This window comes from Suricata suricatta, chromosome 3 (genome assembly GCF_006229205.1).
Source record: "Suricata suricatta isolate VVHF042 chromosome 3, meerkat_22Aug2017_6uvM2_HiC, whole genome shotgun sequence".
NCBI lineage: Eukaryota > Metazoa > Chordata > Mammalia > Carnivora > Herpestidae > Suricata > Suricata suricatta.
The window spans coordinates 133,854,325-133,874,347 of record NC_043702.1 but is presented as its reverse complement, the minus strand read 5'-3'; the positions used below and the strand labels follow the sequence as shown (position 1 = coordinate 133,874,347).

The 20,023-nt window shown below is 44.5% G+C and overlaps 1 long non-coding RNA gene across 1 annotated transcript; it reads left to right on the top strand.

The window, feature by feature from the left end:
• The first annotated feature begins 1,540 nt into the window (after window positions 1–1,540).
• On the top strand, window positions 1,541–18,925 carry LOC115286690. Its single transcript, XR_003906212.1, has 5 exons — window positions 1,541–1,592; window positions 10,622–10,707; window positions 14,898–14,977; window positions 16,236–16,364; window positions 18,467–18,925. It is a non-coding gene; the product is annotated as an uncharacterized LOC115286690 (long non-coding RNA).
• Window positions 18,926–20,023: the final 1,098 nt, after the last annotated feature.

Sequence of the window (20,023 nt, the reverse complement as noted above, 5' to 3'; positions counted from 1 at the left end):
TTCAGGGTGGGCTGGAACCATTCACAGGGCTATGGACAGAACAACCTCCAAGAGCCCCGTCTTATGTAAGGACTAGAAAGTCTTTTTCTTCTTGGGTCCACTGTGGCTCCTCTTCTAATCTTTTCATTATAATTAACATAACAAGAGAATGGGATAGAGAGCATTCACCAAAATGTGCTCCATGGAACATGAGCTCTGTAGGATGGATATGGATGCCTTGGAAAGAAGAGTCAATTAAATTCACTTCAATTTAATGCATTTATTGATCACTCACAGCAGGGATGTGACCTACAAAGTCAACCATGAACAATACAGACCAAGTCTCTCAGAGCTTGTAGACTAATGGCCAAGTAAGTTTGGGAAATATTACACTAAAGTGGTATGGAGTCCTTTAATGCAAACATTTCAGGGATTTATTATGATAACAGGCTTTGTAACTTTCTGAGAGTGGGTAGAGTATGCAAGGATCCCCCAAAATATCTGACCATAGAATCCTCCTTTGTTTGCCATAAGGTCCCTTGAGGTCATGGGGGTGCTATTCTGCAGTTTGAGCTTGGGGACAAGGCAGGAGCAGATAAAGAATAACAAGTACCACTTCCACCCTCCTTCATTTCACAATATTGGTAATGTGCCCAGAGGGTGGGTGGGTAACATTTAAGCACCAAACATGGCATCCAGGTGATGCAAGTATGGAGGATAGTGGCTCCATTCATGGATACCAAGTGATGGCTACCTCTCCATGCTGAACTCCGATGAAGTCAGGGCCACCCAGAAATTGCTGTAGGCAAGCCCAAGGGGGTGAGCAGGATTAAGATGCTCACTGGGCGACTGATGTTGCAGGAAAGCGAGGCATAGGGTATGGTGACTGGGGAGGAGAAAGTCCCTTCCTTCTAAACCATAAGAAAGAGGGAGTAGGATTTCTTGTCAGTCTTGTGGGAGGACCTACATGGTAGCTGTACCGATGTGGGTGGGAGGGTACAGCACGTCCAGTCTTGTGGATATAAACAGAAGCGTTCACTTGAGCCAGCCATGGGGTTTTGTAGGCCAGCATCAAAGTTTATCACTCAGGCAAACAAGCCAGGGGAAAACAGCTGACAAATGGCTAGCGTTTTGTTTTTCCTTTCCCAGGAAGACATTTTGGTCTTGGTTACCCTCTGGGTTTTTCCTCTCTGTCTCTGATCTCTCGCTCTCACGCAATGTTCCCTGCATAGGCGTTACATAACAGCCAGGACTGCAGGGAACACCTATACAAGAGGGCATGACAGTTAGACAATGGGCAGGCAGAGGCTGCCCTGAGAAAACGGAGTCATTCATGAGCTGTGTGAGAGGCGGCTCTGTTCCCAGCTTGGCTCATTGGTAAATGAAGTGTGCTGGAGACAAAGAGGGGAACTTTACACTCGCCCAATTTTCCCACAGTGGCAGGCTCACAGGAAAACAAGGCACTAGTTGGCTTAGAGGAAAAAAGGCAACCATATCCATAGACTTTGCTTTCTCTCTCAGACCACTGTCTTGTGCCAAAACCACAGAATAACCGCCCAGCAAGGGAAGAGCAAGGCTAACTTGGGGTGAGCCTAACTGGCAGAAGCCAGAGGGTGCGTATGGGTCCGCCTTCTACTTCTTTCTGTTTTCCTTACTGCTTGATGAGTTTTCATTTCTGAATCAGCTTATATTTTGCCTCTGTACTAGCTTGCCAGTCTGAAGGGAAAGAATGTTGTCAGTCAAGATGATTACTCTGAGACAGAAATAACAAGATCTTCTCTAAGTGCAGGGTGCTAAGCAGATCAGGTGCATGCTTCTCTACCTGGGCACCAGCTCACCCATTCCTAGGTTCTCCTTGGCCTGAGGACAGAATGGTCATTGCTCCAGGCCTGCATCTGGAGTCACCTCTGAAAATATTTACCTGCTGGTCCAGGGCTCTTCACATGGGAATCTGTACTGCAACTGTATGTATTTTGTTGCCTTGATTTATAAATCACGATTGCTGGCAATCTAACCAGATAGTTATGAGTGTCCTATAGTGTTTCATAAAGACTACATTTCATGCTGAGGAGCTACCTGTATTATAACAAATATATTTTACAATGTCGGAACTTCAACAAAGACCTAGTTATCTTGGTACAAAGCTCTTATCCAGCTTATCTATTTAAAGAGGTATTGGAGTCCATTGTAGAACAATTTGACCCACAACACAATTCCTGCTGCTAGAAATTCTGTAATAATCCTCAGATGCAGAGTGGATGCTGCTGTGGGATACGTTTTAATACTGTAAGGTATAAAGATCCCTTTTTACCTATGCTGGAATGCCATCTTCATACCCAGTAGTAGAGGATTCCAAAGATAAAAAAGAAAAGAGAAACAAGAGGTGTAAATACCTCCTGAATGATAAAAAGGCATTGATGTGATCTAGTCTGAGATAAGTGTGCATGTAAAATAGATCTGGGTGTGTCAGCTCAGCCTGATATAGGGAAGCTCTATCCTTCTGGGTACCAAGCCTATAATGTGAGCAGGTGTCAGCTAAGGAAAACAGAGGTTAAATGCTCTGGAATCAGACAATGAGCCTGATTTCAAAACTCAGTAGCTGTGTGACCTCAAAGAAGTTATTTACTTTTGTTTCCTCAACTGAATTAAACATGGCGGGCACCGAAAGACTGAGTGGACATGCTGGGGGAGTTTAAGGAGACAGGCTATAGGATGCTCCTTCTCTGTGGCCACCTAGCCACTCTACTGAAGGCAGATAATCAGAGAATAGAGAGCAGTCAATGTTTTTCTGAGCATTTATCCCACCCCAGGTACCCAGGTATGCTAGACTTGAGTTACTACGGTACTCACAACAGAGTGAGGGACAGAAGGGATGAGGTGGGTTTTGTGCTCCCTCTCTGAGAATCAAGACTCAGAGCCTAGAGGAGCATGCCTCACTGGAACAGCAGTGGCTAGGGAAGATTGTCCAGAGGAGCCCATACCTAAGCTGAATCTTGAAGAATATGTTAGACAGGTGAAGGGTAGGTGCACTCAGGCATGAGGGGTAGAGCACGCAAGAGCATGGAAGGCAGGAGAGCCTGCAGTTTTGGCGAACTGCAGTGGCTCCCTGTGGCTGGAGCCTTGGTAGAGGTGGCAAGATGGGATGGATGAGAAGGAACCGAGGTGCAGACAGAAGCCAGATCTGCACAACATTCCTAATTAGCTCCAAGATGTCATTTCTCCCTTAACAATGCCTTCAATAGAGATATTTACTGTTCCAAACATTTACTGATGTTTTAATCCTTCAAACAGAATGGTAATGCAGAGAAAGCTGATGTTTTCACATCAGCAGTTCCTATGATTACCTCCTTCTTTCCAATTTGAAGAGGATTCTTCAGGCAATTCAGTTTATGGGTCTATAACTATTTGCCTTCTCCCTAGTGACCATTGAAACTGATCTTTGTTGGAAAAGCTACCTTTTCATCACATTTACATAGATTATTCATTGACAAGTCTTATCGACCATAGGTGCCTTTCAAAAAGGCCTCACCCTTTAAGCTTAGCTGTCATTGTTGAACTATTATTATATGGCTGGAACTCTGCTAAGTGCCTTTGAAATATTTTTATTCAGTCCCCACAGCAAATCGATGAGGAAGATGGTGCTATTATTTCTCTTATGGTGAGAAAAATGAGACTTGATAAAGTAACAGCTTATAAATGGCAGAACTGGGATCCTGTCTGTTTGATTCCAAAATTGCTACCCCTCACGAGTTCACGCCACTGCTATTTTAAAATACTTTTGAGGAAAACAACTTAAAGCAAGGTGTATGGGAGTGGCTTCGCATATTCCGGCTATATTCTTAGGGCAGGAAACAATTTTTTCATTGCAGAAAGAAGACAGCAAAGCATTGACCATCCAGTGAATGTTCTAAGAGGTGATGGGGGAGATGTGAGGTCAGCAAATAACTTCTCTCCACCACATGAAAGCCTGAATCAATGTACTTCGGAGTGGGCTCCTGGGTGCCTCAGTCAATCGAGCATCCTACTCTTGATCTCGGCTTAGGTCGTGATCTCAGTTTGTGAGACTGAGCCCCTTGTGGGTCTCTGTGCTGACAGAGTGGAGCCTGCTTCAGATCCTCTGTCTCCTCTCTCTGCCCCTCCTCTTGCTCACGAGTGTGGTCTCTCTCTCTCTCTCTATCAAATAAGTACTTAAAAATAATAAGACACCATTCAGAAATTTTAATGGCAATTTCTGTTAAACCCCCATTCTCTAAAGTATGGGCATTAGTTAATAAGTGTGTCAATATTGCTTCATTAATCATAACAAACGTACCATATTCATGTAAGACGGTATCCATAGGGGAAACTGGATGAGACATACATGAGAACTCTGCACTGTCTCTGTAATATTTCTGCAAATCTAAAACTGTTGTAAAAAGTAAAGTCAATTTTTTTAAAAAAGCAAAAACAGCTTGTCCTACAAAGTCACATACGTATTCCAGAAGCCTTTGTACTCTTAGAAGCTTTCAGAAGTAGGTGATATACTATACTTAAGATTATGGCCTGGATTAGACTAAGCAGTAATTATTAATGACTAAAGTTTAGTGCAGAAATTCCAAAATCGCACACTGGAGTGCTTGTGTATTTCTAAATCTTGCAATATGTGTACCAGTGATTCCTAATGTTTTCTAAAAAAAAATTTATAGACAAAGCTTGAGTGACAAAAACGTGTGTCACATACTTTTTAACTTTCTTATCTGTATCTTTGGGAATTAAACTGTATATTGCTGGCCCAGACCCCTCTCTCTGTCCTTTAAGAGCTGTTTAATTGCAGTCCTACTCCCTAGGGCTGAATAAGAGGCTTCCAAAGGGCTAACCTCATGGATACAGGCTGGTAGGTTGGCTGGTCTTTTTACTCCATTAGTTTGCAGATGCGTGAAAGTGTTTTCTGGTACTAAACATCCCATTTGGGAGCATGGTTGGTGCAGCCTCCCTGGGCTCTCTGCTCTGCCTTAACCAGATAAGAAAAGCATGTTTTATGGTGAAAGCAGTTCCCTTGGTCAAGATTATTCAGCTTCACAATACTCATCCCCGCTTTCCAGGTGGAGATCAGAAGGATCCACGGAAAGACGGTTCTTGTCCAAGGTTGTATGGCCAGAGAGGAGGCCAGCAGCTGGGCAGAGGGAGAAAGATACCTGAAAATGCTCACTTTCCAGGCTCGCATCCCAACCATACCACTCCTCTCTTTTTTTAGATAGCAACATAAGAAGGTGCGTCAATGTGAGTTTAAGTATTATCCAGAAAACCAGCAGAGGCAGATGAGCTCTCTCACAGAGGCCACTGGATTCCAGGAGGAGGGATTTTTATCTCTCCAGATTGGGAGGGTCTGGCCATATGAGAGGAACCAAGCTTTACTGCTTTGGGACACACATTTCACTTCCTAGCCAAAGGTCATCCTGAAGCAGAGTGATAAGCAAAAAGCTTCCCTGAAGAAGAGGATTATGACCTCAGGTTGGTTCAATGCAAGGGCAACTTATTACCTCACCATGTGGTTACATACAATACATAGCAAAAGTAGTTCTCAGGATATTTAGTTTTCCTCTCCCACTGCTGTGGTGCTTGTAGGGTGCCCCCATAAATTCCTTCTCTTATCAGGATTCGGGGACCTATTGACGAGTCCCTCTGTGGATTGGGATCTAGAAAAGGTAATTCCTTCTTTGGTTTGTGCTTTATCCGAATGGCTGTGAAAGAAATATGTGGCAAGAATACCCTCTCCGTCTTCCTGGAAGGAGCTATCTATTGACAAGATCTGGCACCAAGGTCATCAAGAGTGAGAAAAAGTCAAACAGCCACCCGGACCCCTTGGCTTGTGAACGGTTCCCTGCAGGGTTAACAGAGAAAGAAGTGAGGGCCAGGAGAGGGCACTGAGTCCAAGATTCCAGGTCAGCCCCTCACTCTTAGGGCAATCTCGCCAACCAGTGAAGGGTTCTGCACACCAGAACCACTCCCTTGCCCTTTCTGTGATAGAATAAGTGAGAGGTAGACATGGTCAGCCATTCACCAAAGCCAGAATTGGCCACTGGGAAGTCTTGTGCTTTCCTAAAGTGATGGAGAAAAATTAAAGGAAGCCAGTAGATTCCAGGGACTTAACAAAGTTTAAACTATGACTTAAGCTCACATTGCCTCTGTGTGACCAAGCTCTATCTCCAACACAGCTCTATCTGACTCCAAAGTTCAGGCTCCTTCTACTTGAGAATTTGAGCCTGACCAGGGTGTGGTCAGTTAAGGCCGTAAAGGGGAGAAGTAGGGAAGCCCGTGCTGAACAGGCTGAAAGTTTAAACGGCTGAACATTGTTGACACTATTTCAGATATAACCGTGCTAAAAAGTCTGAATTTACACTTAAAAACCTCTAGTGCACTTGCTGTAGGAGCTACCGAGTGTTCTTAACCATCTAGTGCAGAAAGGAAAGAGTAGAGCCCTGAGGATTTAGTGTATTTCCCCAAGTCACTGACACATCAAAGGAAAAGCTCTTGTAAGTCCATTTAGGTGGGTTAGGGCTGAGGGACTTGCCTGGGATCCCTAAATAGAAATAAGTATTGGTCAAGAGAGCAGTGTGGTCAGCCCCTTTCTGGCCACGGTGGGTCACCTCGGGCTCCAGGAGTTACTTGCTCAGCTCTGGTGTTGAAATAGCCAACGTGAATTATTCGCTTTGGAGGGTGAAAAACACCCACCTCCCCCTAGATTGTCAAATGGAGTTTTCCAGTATAAAATGTCTTAGTCATTTGGAATCAGGCCAAAGTAAACTCCTGGCGCTGACCCGCCCATACTTCGGAACTGGCTGGAACTGGAAAGAGGGAAATCCCGAAACATATATAAAAAAGCAGCTTGTCAGCTTGCAACTCGGCCCTCCAGTACCGGGGTGGGTCTGCTCCAGGTGAGACAGGGCCTGAGGAAAGCTGGGGGCAATCACAGGGCCCGGACAGACTGTCAATGGCATCTCTGTTTGGTTCCCGGCACGAGTTGGAGCCGTGGCTTACATAACAGTCTGGCAGGGCATGCAGCCCGGCGGAAGCACGCGGGTTTCCAGCAGTGTATAATCATCTTTGATTTCTCTGTTTGTTCAGCAGCTTTTATGTGGTTGGAGGAGGAGGGGCGGGATTCGGACACACTGAAATCTTCTGTTGCCTTCCGCGGAACAAACGGCTTCAAACAGGTCCCCAGGGCCAGGGAATTAGCAACTGCCACACAGGTCTTCTCTAGGAGATTTCTGTGCTGGAGCCTGGTCCTGGCCTCAGAAGGCCGGCGATCCATCTCAGGTCAGGCCCTCACAGGTGACATGAATCTGATGGGCTACCAGGAGGCAAGGGTCCTGGTTGCTGGTAGGGCCTGACACTGTGTGCCTTCTTGGCTGTGAGGCCTATGGTGTCCTGCTCCGATTATGCAGGTCACTGTGTCCAGTGCGTGCGTGTGTGTTGGCCACGTCTACCCAGAAACACAGTTTTTCAGGCCCTGTGCCTTGCTAGCCAATCTCTCTCTCTCTCTCTCTGTCTCAATCTCTTTCTCTCTCTCTCTGCCATCTGTGTATGTACCAGGATTCATGCTAGAATAGAAACCAATGTGGACAGTGCCATTTCACTTAATAAAAACACAGATTTCCAGCATCTTTTGATCCCTATTTGCCTGGAGCTGGGCAGCAACCATCCCCTTTAGGAGGAGCACATATTCTCTGCTGGCTGCAGTGCCCACTGGTCCCTACCGTCTTGCACCCAGAGATCTTTTCACTGACATATTTGACTTTTCTGGTTCTTGCAGCCGTTTTTTAGGATAAATTCCTTACTCTATGTGAACCGTAATTATTTGATATTATAATCATCGCTTGCCTTTCTTCTTCTCCCAGTCGACTGTGAGCTTCTTGGACCAGGGCCGAAATTGATCATTCATTTATTCATTCACCAACTGTCTATGGAGTGCTCATTTTGGGCAGAGTGCCAAGTGCTAGTCATTTTGTTAGGAATATAGTACTCCTTATGGGGCTCCCAGGGCCTGGCACCTAGCGCATGTTCTGTATATGCGTTTAGGTTAAATTAATGCATGACTAATTTTTCCTTGTGTAGCCTGTTGACCTTGGCAGTGTGATTCTTTTACCAAATATGCCCATGCTCTTAACCTTATGGGAAGGTTTACTGATAGGGAACACCTTGTTTTGCAAGTGATTTGCATGAACTTGTGTAACGTTGTTGTGCTCAGATATTTCCTTGTGTTCAGGTATCTTCTAATCCCCAGCTTGCATCTCTACCTCAATTTTTGCCACTCCCTGCCCCATCTAGCCATGCTAAACTGCTTACATAATGTCTCTGTGCTCACCTCACGCCTGGGACCTCCGTACCCTTGCTCCCACTGTCCTCTCAGCCTGGAGCACCCTTTATCACGTCCTTTGCGTCCTTAGCACTTCCCTTGGCCAGCTCCCAGTCAGCTCCTAAGACAGCTCAGGTACCACCTTCTTTTGGAGCCTCCCCAGATCCTCCCAGGATGGGCGAGGGGCCTCTCCTCGCTGTTCCCATTTTCTGTGTGGATCTTTTATGAGTTCATCTCCATCATCATCCTGATAGCCCTCTGAGGACAAGGACTGGCTCTTTTCATCCAGAATTCTCAGAGCCAAGTACCTAATAAGAAGTTTATATGTAGAGTCATGCTTGTAAGGAGTCCCTAGGCTGGCTCCGCGCTTGTTTTCACAGCACATCAGTGCATACGCACCCTCAGCTTTGTCATGTCCCTGCAGAATTCACATTCCTGTAATAAGATTCTGGCTTTGTACAGAGCCTAGCTCTCTGGTGACATGTCATGTTCTTTCCCCATTGTAATTACTACCCGTGCTCTGTGTGTTTTCTCCAGCTTTCAGTGTTTGAGGACATGAAATTCTTCTGCTCTCCATATGAAAACAATGCCATCTGTTCACTAAATGGGAATTCTGGAAAGCTTCAGAAAAGCAACCAGGTTTTTGCTATAGAACAGCCCCAAAATACCTCAATGGGATTCTGGGTGGGAGGAAAATAAGGTTATGACTGGAAAGACTGAATTCTTAGTTGTGTGAGTGTGAGTGTGTGTGTGTGTGTGTGTGCGTGTGTGTTTGCCATGTTCTTGTCTTTTTTCCAAGATCTGTTTCAATGGGACCTATGCCCCAATCAAAATTAACATCCTTCTCAGTCTAGCAGTCCCTAGGAAGACAATAATCTCCAGGAATCCCTGGGTTCAATCCTATGTATTAAACATCCCCAAAGCACTTGGGACTATTGTATACACACCTGCTGGGAGGTGCTATAAGACATTCAACAATGCTTTTCTTGTAGGCGAGTTGGAGAGGAGGCACTTGCGCAAACCACAGTGGCAAGAGGCAAAGAAATGAGTGGTGTGATAAAAGTCAAACCAATTGCTGTGCAAAAGCAGGAGGGGCAGTTCATTCGTGTGTCACTCCCTGTTTTAAGACCATTCACTGGTTCTGCATTGTTCCCAGAGTGAAAGCCATCCAAATGCCTTTCTTTGTAAGGCAGGCAAGACTTTCTGTGATCCAGGTCGGGGCTACCCCCTCAGTCCTCTTTGTCTCCTTGGTGCCTCCCCTGATCCACACACACACCCAGTGCTCCAGCTTCTGGGACTCTTGTTCCCAAATGAAGCACGCTTTTTGTCTCTCTTGGCATCAGCTGTCTTCCTTGCCTAGAATATCCTCTTCTTTTTCCACCCCAACTATTAGAGTCAACTGGAATGCCCAGTCCTGGAGTGACCTGTCAGGCTGCAGTACCTACGTTTCCTCCCTGCGGGTCTGGAGGATCCTCTCTTTCCTCCATCAGAGCTCTTTCTACCAGACCCTGAGCTTCCTGGGGACAAGGACCGATTCCCATCTCTATAGCTTCAGAAAACAAGAAGATAGAAGGAACCTAATAGATATGCATTGAGTATCTGTCAAACATTCATCTTGTTGAATGCATAGTATAATAATAAGAGAAATCTTTAGGTGACAAAATCCTGAAAAATGAGTTTTTCTGTAATTGATGGAGAAAGGGAAAGGATATTTCAAATCGATAGAACAACTTACATGGATATATTTCAAAGGGCTCAGTCAGTACTTATTGCTAGCTTGACAGATTCTTATAAAGTTACCCTTACCCTCTGATACAACCATTTTACTCCTGAGTATTTATTTACCCAAGAGAAATAAAAACACATGTCCACAAAAAGGCTTGTACAAAAATGTTTTTGGAAGTTTTATTCATAGCAGCCCCTAATCAGAAACAACCAAATATCCATCAATAACAGAATGGGTAAACAAATTATGGAATATTTATGGCATACTACATAGCAATAAAAAGGGAAAAACTAATAAGACATGGTAAAATCTGGATTACTGTCCCAAAGATGTTTAGTTTAAAAATCTGATAGATACAAGAGTACACACTAAGTGATTGCATTTATAATGAAGTTCAAGAACAGACTCTTTACTGTAAGGAAACTTTAACTCAGCTAAAACAAAACAAAACAAAAACATTTCTTGAGTACCAACCATGTCCCTGGCACTCTTTTGGGTCCTGTTCGCATTCCCAGTATGGCAGGGGATACATTCGAGAACAAAACAAAGATCTTGGCGTCATGATGCTTCTGTCCTTCCAGGCTGACTTCACGTGTTCAGTGCAAAAGGACAAGCTTCTGTGTTGCTGTTGCTGACCTCCACCAAGGGCTTGTCAATGCCAGGGCTGGTGAGTGCTCACAACTCTTAACCAGGGGATTTGGATGGCACTGGCATTTCGTTAGCAGTACACTGAAACATTCCAATGATGTTTGCCGCACCTAGCGATAAGCAGGTGTGTGCAGAGGGGACGGGGTACAAGGCTTGTTTTATCTCAGAACACAGACATGAGGGACTGTGGGACGGAGTGCTTCCAGGGGAAGGCTCTGTGCTGGGAATGCAATGCAGACTCCATATCAGAGGAGGCCTAGTGGAGGAGGGCCAGGGCCCAGACATGCAGGTAGAAGAGATGGAGGGCTGGGCTGCCTGTTTTTGTAGTTCTTACCGGCAGCTGAAATCAGGCATCGAAAACAGAGCCATTTAGCAAAGTGCTTTGTGGCAAAAAAAAAAAAAAAAAAAAAACCGCAAAACTCTCAAAAAAACATTGTCATAGAAAGCCAAAAATGTTCCAAGCTAGACTGAAGAGACAAATGTGGAAGTGGCCATTTTTCATAAATGAATCCATTTAGATAAGGGATGAAAAACAAAATCGATGAGTTTGTTTTTTGTTTTGGTTTGATTTGGGGCAGATGGTTAGCACAAGAAATATGGGGATATTCTAAAAATGAGCCAATCGATGACTTTCATTACTAATAGTAAAGTATCATTCCAAGACGTGCTAAAGGATAATGCTTTCCAGTTCTTGGTGGGGAAGGTGTGTAAGGAAGGTATCATGTTCCTAATTTTGACGACTGAATAATGGTGCAAAGGCCAGAAGTGCTGACCTGGTCTCAGGCAACAAAGGGACTGTCCCCTGCTGACTCATACCCAGGCCAGCCCCCACCCGTCTTCCAGGGACTGTGCTCAAGTCTCTCCCAAGTCTTCACCAGCTTTCCTCCCTCTGTTTATTAATGCCACACTGGGGCCAATCCTGATGAATTGGGGGTGGGTGGATGGAGGACATGGGTCATGGAACTCAGGACAAGTCACATGCAACTCCCGACCTCTTTATAATTTTTATTCTCTAGTGAAGGTCAACACAGACTGGAGAAATAAATGCAGGAAGGGCATCTTAGGGAGTTAAAGGAACATGACGGTGCAGTTATGTGCTGTGTAAGCTGATGACTTTCTCATACCAACCCTTCTACCACCACATTGCCTCCTCCCGCAACCCCACTTAGGGAACACCTGAAGAGATACCGTTTTTGTGGGTGATGCTCCCCTTTATTATCAAAGTTTAATTTCCAGCAACCCAACTTGTTTCAATCATCCTCTATGTTATTTTGAGCCTAATGGTTTGAAGATTTTAACAGTCTTTATACCTTCTCTGCTACTGAACATCGATGTGTCAGAAGGAAGCATTTTAGGAAAACACTCTTCAGAGTTTGATAGATTGATCCCTGGAGTGCTTAATTAGTTCCAAGAATGTTCACTGTAGCTTTAAGATAGCCCAACAATATGGTATGGAGTAATTAAGTATGAGACGTCAACTTTGTAAACCAAACTTCCTTGTCATGAGAGTCTCAGCTTAGGTCTCTTAAAGAAATTCTGGTAATTGTGGATCTTTAGGATACACCTGTCATGAAACTGGCCTTCAAACTGAGAGCTATTCATAGTCCCAAAGTTGACATTCTTCCCAATCCTAACCACGTAGGTTAGCTTGACATCTTTCTAGAAAGGGATTTCCTGGAAAAAGTACAAAAGTTGATCAGAAGTCCAGGGTTTGAGTCTTAACTTTGTTAATCACAGGCGAATCATTCACACCCAGAGTTTCTGTTTCCTCGTTTGTAGGTTGGGAGGGTTAACACCACCCTGCCTGCCTCCTTGAGTGACTGTGCACTGAGAATCCACTGAATGAAGGTGAAGGTTGTGCCACTGAAACCAAGGTTGGCATTCCCCCATGCATCGTCTACAATGCTATGTGCAGGGTAGGCGTGCTTACGGGTTAAGTAACAACAGAGTGATTATAACAAGTGTGGTGCTGCTCTCTACATCTGTCATTAAGAGATCAGGTTGCAAAACATAGACCTTGTTTCAGTATTTGTTTCTTTAAGTTTCAAGGAACAGGCCCCATGGTTTCCTTTCCCTGCATTAACCCTGACACCCACCCACCAGGCTTGGGCCTCATACCTAGCATAGACAGTCTTCGGAGAAAGGTTTGACAGCCACTGCCAATGCCATTTTGGCCACCCTTTTTCTGCTGCATATCATGAATGCAGCAATCAGAGTCTTCTTGAACTCCACGTGCAGTTTTCCCAGCACCTTGTACTTGGGAGTACGTGCACCAGAAAGAAAGGGCTGTTTGGGGTCTAGAGTGCTTATTAGTGCAGTAATTGGAACACTCATGGTTCGTCCTGCCAAGCCTCCAAAGACGTGACATTAAAATTTTTCCATTTGGCACTGGTGGCTCAGGAGGTGAGTTCTGCTGGCACATGAACCTGGAGCGGAAGAGCTGGAGGTTGCTCAGACCCCTGCTCCTAGGGCCATCACCTCCCTGTCCATGATCATCAGACTTGCATTTCCATGTGAATGAGCCAAGGGAAGAGAGTGTTTCTGAGTTTTATGGGTCTTTCATTCTTTTCTTTTCTTTAAAAGTTGGACCCGAAAACCAGTCCTTTCAGCCTCCTTCCTCTCCCTGGAGCCCTGCTGGTGTGCGTTACCACTAATGGGGCTTTGGGCTCTGCCAACTCAAAACGAAGAACAGGACCACGCTGCATCTGTGGCCTAATGAGGAACCCTGAATGGAAATGAGAATCAAATATGCATTGAAAATACTCGGTCCTCGGCCAGGTTGTCCCTCCCTTGCCCCTCGTCATCTCAGGGTCCTGAGCCCAATGCCAGCAGAAGGTGACCTGCCAAACTGATACCCTGTGTAGCCTGGGGAAGGGCACTCAAATGGGATCTGAAAGCACACTCTGAACTCATTTTCCATCTGCTTAGCAGCTGCCAGAGCAAAGGATGAAGTGCAGGAGCAAATGGAAATGGGAATGGGGCTCAAATGACTGAGCAGAATGAAAAACCTGGGGGGCAGGAAACCAGACACGGGGCAGGGGGATGGGTGGGGGGGAGGAATAGCCTGAAAACCATTAGGAATTTCGCTCTACTTCGAGTATTTTTTGAAAATTTTTTATGGTTTTTATTTATTTTTGAAAGACAGAGACAGTGCGAGCAGGGGAGGGTCAGAGATAGAGGGAGACACTGAATCTGAAGCAGGCTCCAGGCTCTGAGCTAGCTGTCAGCACAGAGCCTGACGTGGGGCTCGAACCCACGAACCATGAGATCATGACCTGAGCCGAAGCTGGACGCTTAACCGACTGAGTCACCCAGGTGCCCCACTACTTCGAGTATTGATTGGGACATCTTACCAGCACTTTTATTAGAAAAAGAGCAGGGGAAAGGGCATAGAAGAGAAAACATGATCTTAGGCCTGGCCCTGAGACAGATCAGCTCCAGGAACTTGAACAAGTTCTGAGTCTCAGCTCCCTAGTGTGTGGAATGGAGATGGCAATCCATGCTTGACCCGCTGCCTAAGCACATCGTAAGGACTTGGTGACATGCTGTCCATGGAAGGGCTTTGTCAACCAGGGGCCCGGCAAATGTGAGGTACTGTTAGATTATTAAAGATTTTTCTAGCAAGGGAATTTATTGGAAATCTGGAGATAATGAAGCTCGGTAAGCTGCTAAGGAATTGGTTAGGTAGGCATGAAAGTGGGGATCCCCCCAAATTGTGAGGGTTCTGCTAATAAAATCAACACTCAATATTAAAAGACAAGTTGTTTGAGGTCAAACTGAATGGAGCAACTTAACAGTAGCCAAAATGATATCCATGTTGTTCAAGAGCATGCTGACAAAGGTGCATCGCCATCTTGAAAGCCTGTGGAGTGGAGCCCAGACCATGTGTATCCAGAACAGTCCAGGGGAAACGGTGGTGAGACGTTGCTATGTGGAGATGGGCCACTGTGGCTTCATTCCCTTTAGCCCACACAGCTAGTTCCCTTCCTCAGCTTCATGTTCACCAAACCTCCTGACCATGCCCTGGACTATATGGAGAGTTCTCCCCAGCAACAAATGTGCAATCAGAGAATTTTGCAAGTCTCTGTAAGAGCCAGTACATTTTTTAAAAAACTATGATTCTATATACATCAGCCCCCTATGACTTTGATTTGTATAAATCATTTCCTTCTGGGTCTAATTTATGGCACTGACATGATTGAATTTTAGACCTTCAACGCTAACAAAGAAGTAAAGCTGAATGCGGGAAGATTCCCAAGGGTCCGCTAACTTGGACGATTTCTGGACATGTAAGTAGCATCTCCTGGACCGTATACACTTTCCCCTAAAAGACAACAGCTCTGCTCATCTGAAAGGCTGACCTGGACCAAGGCTAGGGCTGGAGGAATGCAAAGAGAGAAAGGGGTTTAAGAAAGGCCTTGCTGATAACATGGATTTGAGTGGGGCTCAGCAAGGAAAAGAAGTCAGGCCCCAGTGAAGCCTCCAAGGTTTAGAAACAGTGAACTGGGGTACGGGTGAGGAGGGAAGTGTTCCTGACAATACCATGAGGAGTGTAAGATTGGTATAAGGTTGGCCAAAATCACATGGAAGTTACTTTCCCTCCCTCCTGGACTCATGGAGTTGTCACTAATCAGTATCAGCTTTCCTTCCTTCTGAGAACTGTCAAAAACTTAGAATCCTTCTCAACCTAAAACATTGCATAAACAACTCTAATAGGTCAGAGCTATAAATTATGAGATGGCATCTTGGAGCAGATAGTCAAAGTAGGTACTCAACAAATATTAATTGGTTAATTGCTGATAATAATCTTAGGAAAAATTAGTTCAAATTATTGGCTCCAGAAAAAACAATAAATAAAAAAGAGCAGCTGACCTTCTCTGATATTTAATCTCCAATAAGGATGATGAAAAAATACAGAAAGGTATGACATTCCCCTGGCATGCTGTGTCTGACCATATTTCCTCTCATACTAGTGGAGGAGGAGAAGACATTTTGATGGAAGCAAAAGCTAGCAATAAGCCCAAAATATATACAAACTACGCTCATTTTAAGATACAGTTGTCTTCCTAAGTTTAGAAACTCAGGAAGCTATTATATGCCTCTCTGATAAAGATAACCCCTCCCACTGCTTCCATACATGTATCTCTATCATTATCTACCTAAATCAAACTAGACAAGAAGCCCTGAGTGGCTGCCATAGACTCCTGCTGAGAAAGTGACCCCAGGCTTTTCCTTCTACCTGAATGGCTATGGTTTATATCATTTGTGATGAGAGACAACAACCCTGTCCTAGCTGATTACAACAGGAATGGGGCCCCATTCAAAGGCAATCAAGAGTGGGATGACTATGATGTAGAACAGGCCCAAGCACAGTGCCTTGGGGAGAAACTACCAGCACTCGCCCTCCATATTGGATACACAAAAGTGCAATCGCCATCTGCTCTTGAAGAGCGTGGGAAGTGCTCAGAGAGAAGGCAGGTCTCGGGAGCCACTGCAGTAACTTGAATCCTATCCAATGGCTCTACTGCTTCCCTGGGTCCAATCTAGATCTACCGTGCATCCTGTTATGATGGGACTGAATCAGTATGTGAGACCCAGAATGATTGGAACTACTGAGCACCTGGCTGGCCCCCTTACTTCCCTGTGAATTCCAAGAGGAAACCTCCATCACGTAAGGTAATCTAGCAATGATATAGCTTTCTTGTAATCTGAGCTGTGCTAGTATGCCATGTTGTGACATTCAGATCTTAAAAGAAGTATTTTGAGATGTCATCTGAAAATCATTAATTACCCTGATAATTTCACCCTACAAAATGCATCCAATATTTTATTTTTTTAATAAAATTTTTAATGTTTTTTATTTATTTTTGAGAGACAGAGAGAGACAGTGCGAACAGGGGAGGGTCAGAGAGAGAGGGAGACACTGAATCCAAAGCAGGCTCCAGGCTCTGAGCTAGCATGTAAGCAGTGAGCCCGATGCAGGGCTCGAACCTACGAACCGTGAGATCGTGACCTGATCTGAAGCTAGTCGCTCAACCAACTGAGCCACCCAGGCGCCCCTGCATCCAATATTTTAAACCTCATCTAAAGAAATTAAATATTTGAAAAATCAAGTGTATCACAAGAGACCTATAAATACTGACAGGCGTTTATGTATCATGATATTCCATAAGTACATGTATTTGGCATTTCACCACTTTGAGAAAAGAACAAAGACTTCTTAGGGCAAAATGAGCAGATGACGTGTGTTCAGTATTTCCTTTGAAACATCTATCTGTCATACCCTTTCCACTTATACTGGTATACCCTGGTTTCAGGACTTGACATTTCATGCTATGTTTGGTCATACAGATGTAATGACTAGTTCCTCTGCTTCTAGTTTATGTGTCCTCCAATTTGTCCGGCATGCCAGCCATCTCTTAGAACTACATTCCTGTCACTTCCTGGCTCGAAATCTTTCTGTGGCTCCCTGTTTCCCATGGTGGCTCATTCATAACCTTCTTTTTGGGTCTATCTCATCCAGTTTTGTTCCTTGCCATTCTGTACCCTCTCGCGCCTCCAGCCAGCCAGTGATTCACGAAGATGCTTTACTCACTCTTTTGATTCTGTCCTCACTCTTCATGTCATCCCCTTCCCTTGGGACAGCATCTCATATTCATAAATCCATCCCATTCTATCCAAAGATTAACACATGCCTCATCTTCCAACCCTCACTGAGCTCCTCCTTCAGGAACATCACAGAACTTATTACCTTTTTTGCTCACACATTTGCTCTGTCTCATAGAATCACTGCTTTTCTGTGCGGGCCAGTTTTAGCTCCTGGAACAAATGGTAAGCTCCTTCACTCTGAGCAGGAGGAAACTATTTTCTTGTTGACACTGAATAAGTAAATATCCTGAGTGTTTCCCACCACCCCCCAGGGCAGCTTTAGGAAACAAGATTGCTTAGGAATGGCATTTTACTACAAGAGAAAGTGGAAAATTTGTTTTATTCTCCTATAGCCATTGTTCAGCCAGAAAATTAAAACTACTGAGACAATTCTTAACACCAGAAGGGCTAGTGCAATGGCTGCTATTAGCTATAAATAGAATCTGTAACAAAAACATGCATGGGATACAGTGCTATTAGGAAATAAGAATTCCCAGAGACCAGACATTTGGAATCGGACTATGTGTTAGAAAAAGCATTGGACTGGGGTCAGGCAGTCTGAGCAATCCTGGATTTGCCACTCAGTAGCTGTATTGCTTTGGTGAAGTCCCTTAACTAAGCATCACTTATCCCAACTGGAAATAGAGCATGTCACAACAGGGACCTCTGGGGTTTGCTCAAGCACTAAAATCCTGGTGTTTGTTGCCATGCCTGGGCATGATTTCACACTAAGAAGGAAACACAGGGTTATTTTAGAAAGTGATTTGAACTATGCAGTCTAACTTAGAGTACCGTCAACCTTCTGTCCTTGGCTCTCAGTCTCCTATCTGGTTAGGATATCTGGTTAGGAACGTAGCTTCCCAGGTTGCCGGTCTGGGGAGGGGGTGGGGAGGAGAGGGGGAGTCGAGCCCCACCCTTGGCCTTGGCATAATGTTTACAAACTACTAACTCGTGTGTGTAAAACTTGCCAGTTGGCTTGTAAGATGTTCTTATCAATGTGCTTATTTCATTTTGTTAACCTTGAAGTTGAACCCAAATTTGTTTTGCTACTTTCATTCTTAGCTGACTATTGAGTAGGTTAAGACTCTTGGAGCCTTCTATTTGACAGAACCTGGATTTTTCTGTCCTAGGAGCTGCCTCCTGCCTCCACAGTAAGCTCCTGCCAGTTTGGGCCACAATCCCTCTTCTTTCCCTAGTTAACATTGCAGAACATCTCTGTGAACTACAATGCCATAGCCAGAGTTTAAATGGAGTTTAAATTCCACAAGGAGATTATCAGAAAATGGAGCAGCTGAATGACTGAAACTAATTCAGTGGTTTTATGAAATTTGGGACATTGTTTAGCAGCCCCTACAGCCATTCTGGATCACAGTAGTTTGAATGCCATGCCTGCCTCTCAAGGTTACAAAGGCTGCTTTGAAAGCCACCACAGGCCAGCTTCTTGTGTGAGCCTGTAGATTCAGGAGGTCTACCTGAAATGCCTCAAGGAACACTTGGCATGGGATGCATCTTCATTTCAAGCATAACCAGTCCACTGCTGACATGAATTCAGTGACCCAAAGTTATTAAATCCAAGTCTGGTGTGTGAATGCTTGCTCTTGAAAGGTGCTGCTGTGGGTCAAGGGCTGCTGCAATAGTCAGCTTGGGGATAGGAAAAACGGGCTTGGACAAAGAGCTAGAAGAACATTTCAACCTCAGGAAGGCCCTGTCAATGAATGAATGACCCCTGCATGATTCCTGTGATGTAGGATACCTTCTTCATTACCTAAAGGATTCCCTTTACTGAAATAAAACCACTCAAAAGAAATACGTGAAAGTATATGGAAACCAACTTGGTAATAAACTATTTAATTAAAAAAATAAATTAATTTATAAAAGAAAGAAAGTAGACTTTCACAGGAAGTATGAGTCTCTTGTCAGATAATGCTGATTAATAGGAAACCTGAGCACAGCCTCCCTCTGAAGCGGATACAGGCTCTGCTGAAAATTGCAGCCTCAGGCGTCAGAAGGGTTTTGTGTCATTCTTCTAGGAGACACACATACATACATATATTGAGACAGTTTCTATTTTTTTCCTAGAAGAAAATAGAACTGAAAGAAAGAGTGCCTGGTTCTTAGCAGCTTGCAAATCCCAATTCAAGATAAGAACAGCTTCCATTTCTCAAGTTTATCTTCTATATACTGAGCACATATCTTGAGTACAGGTGATTTGCATACTTACTTCCTAATCCTCACTCCAGCACGGCATGGGAGATGTCCTGTCTCTGTTTAATTTATGAGATGGTGTCCCCAAGGTTGCAGAGTAACTGAAGGGCAGAGCGAGTGACAGAGCCAGCTCAGTGTGACCCAAAGCCCTTGTCTTCACTGTCTCCCAATGTCCAATCAGAAAGGCTTTTATTGTCCTGGTTGAATATAACTCTAATATTTGCCAAATATTTCAAATTTTGAAGTCAGTTTGCTCTGCCACATTTGCAGCCACACATGAAAGACAGAGATTTATATTCAGAGAAGGAAATCAACAAGGCAATGCTGCCTGTGCTGTGGTTTTGAGGATCCTAGATGATGCATTATGGCCTTTTAAGGTGTTGCAATGGCTCTCACTGCCAATGACCAGGGACCTCATCACTGACAGTGACCACAAAGACCCTCTGCTCCCTATGACCCCAAGCCCCTTCCCATCTAACATG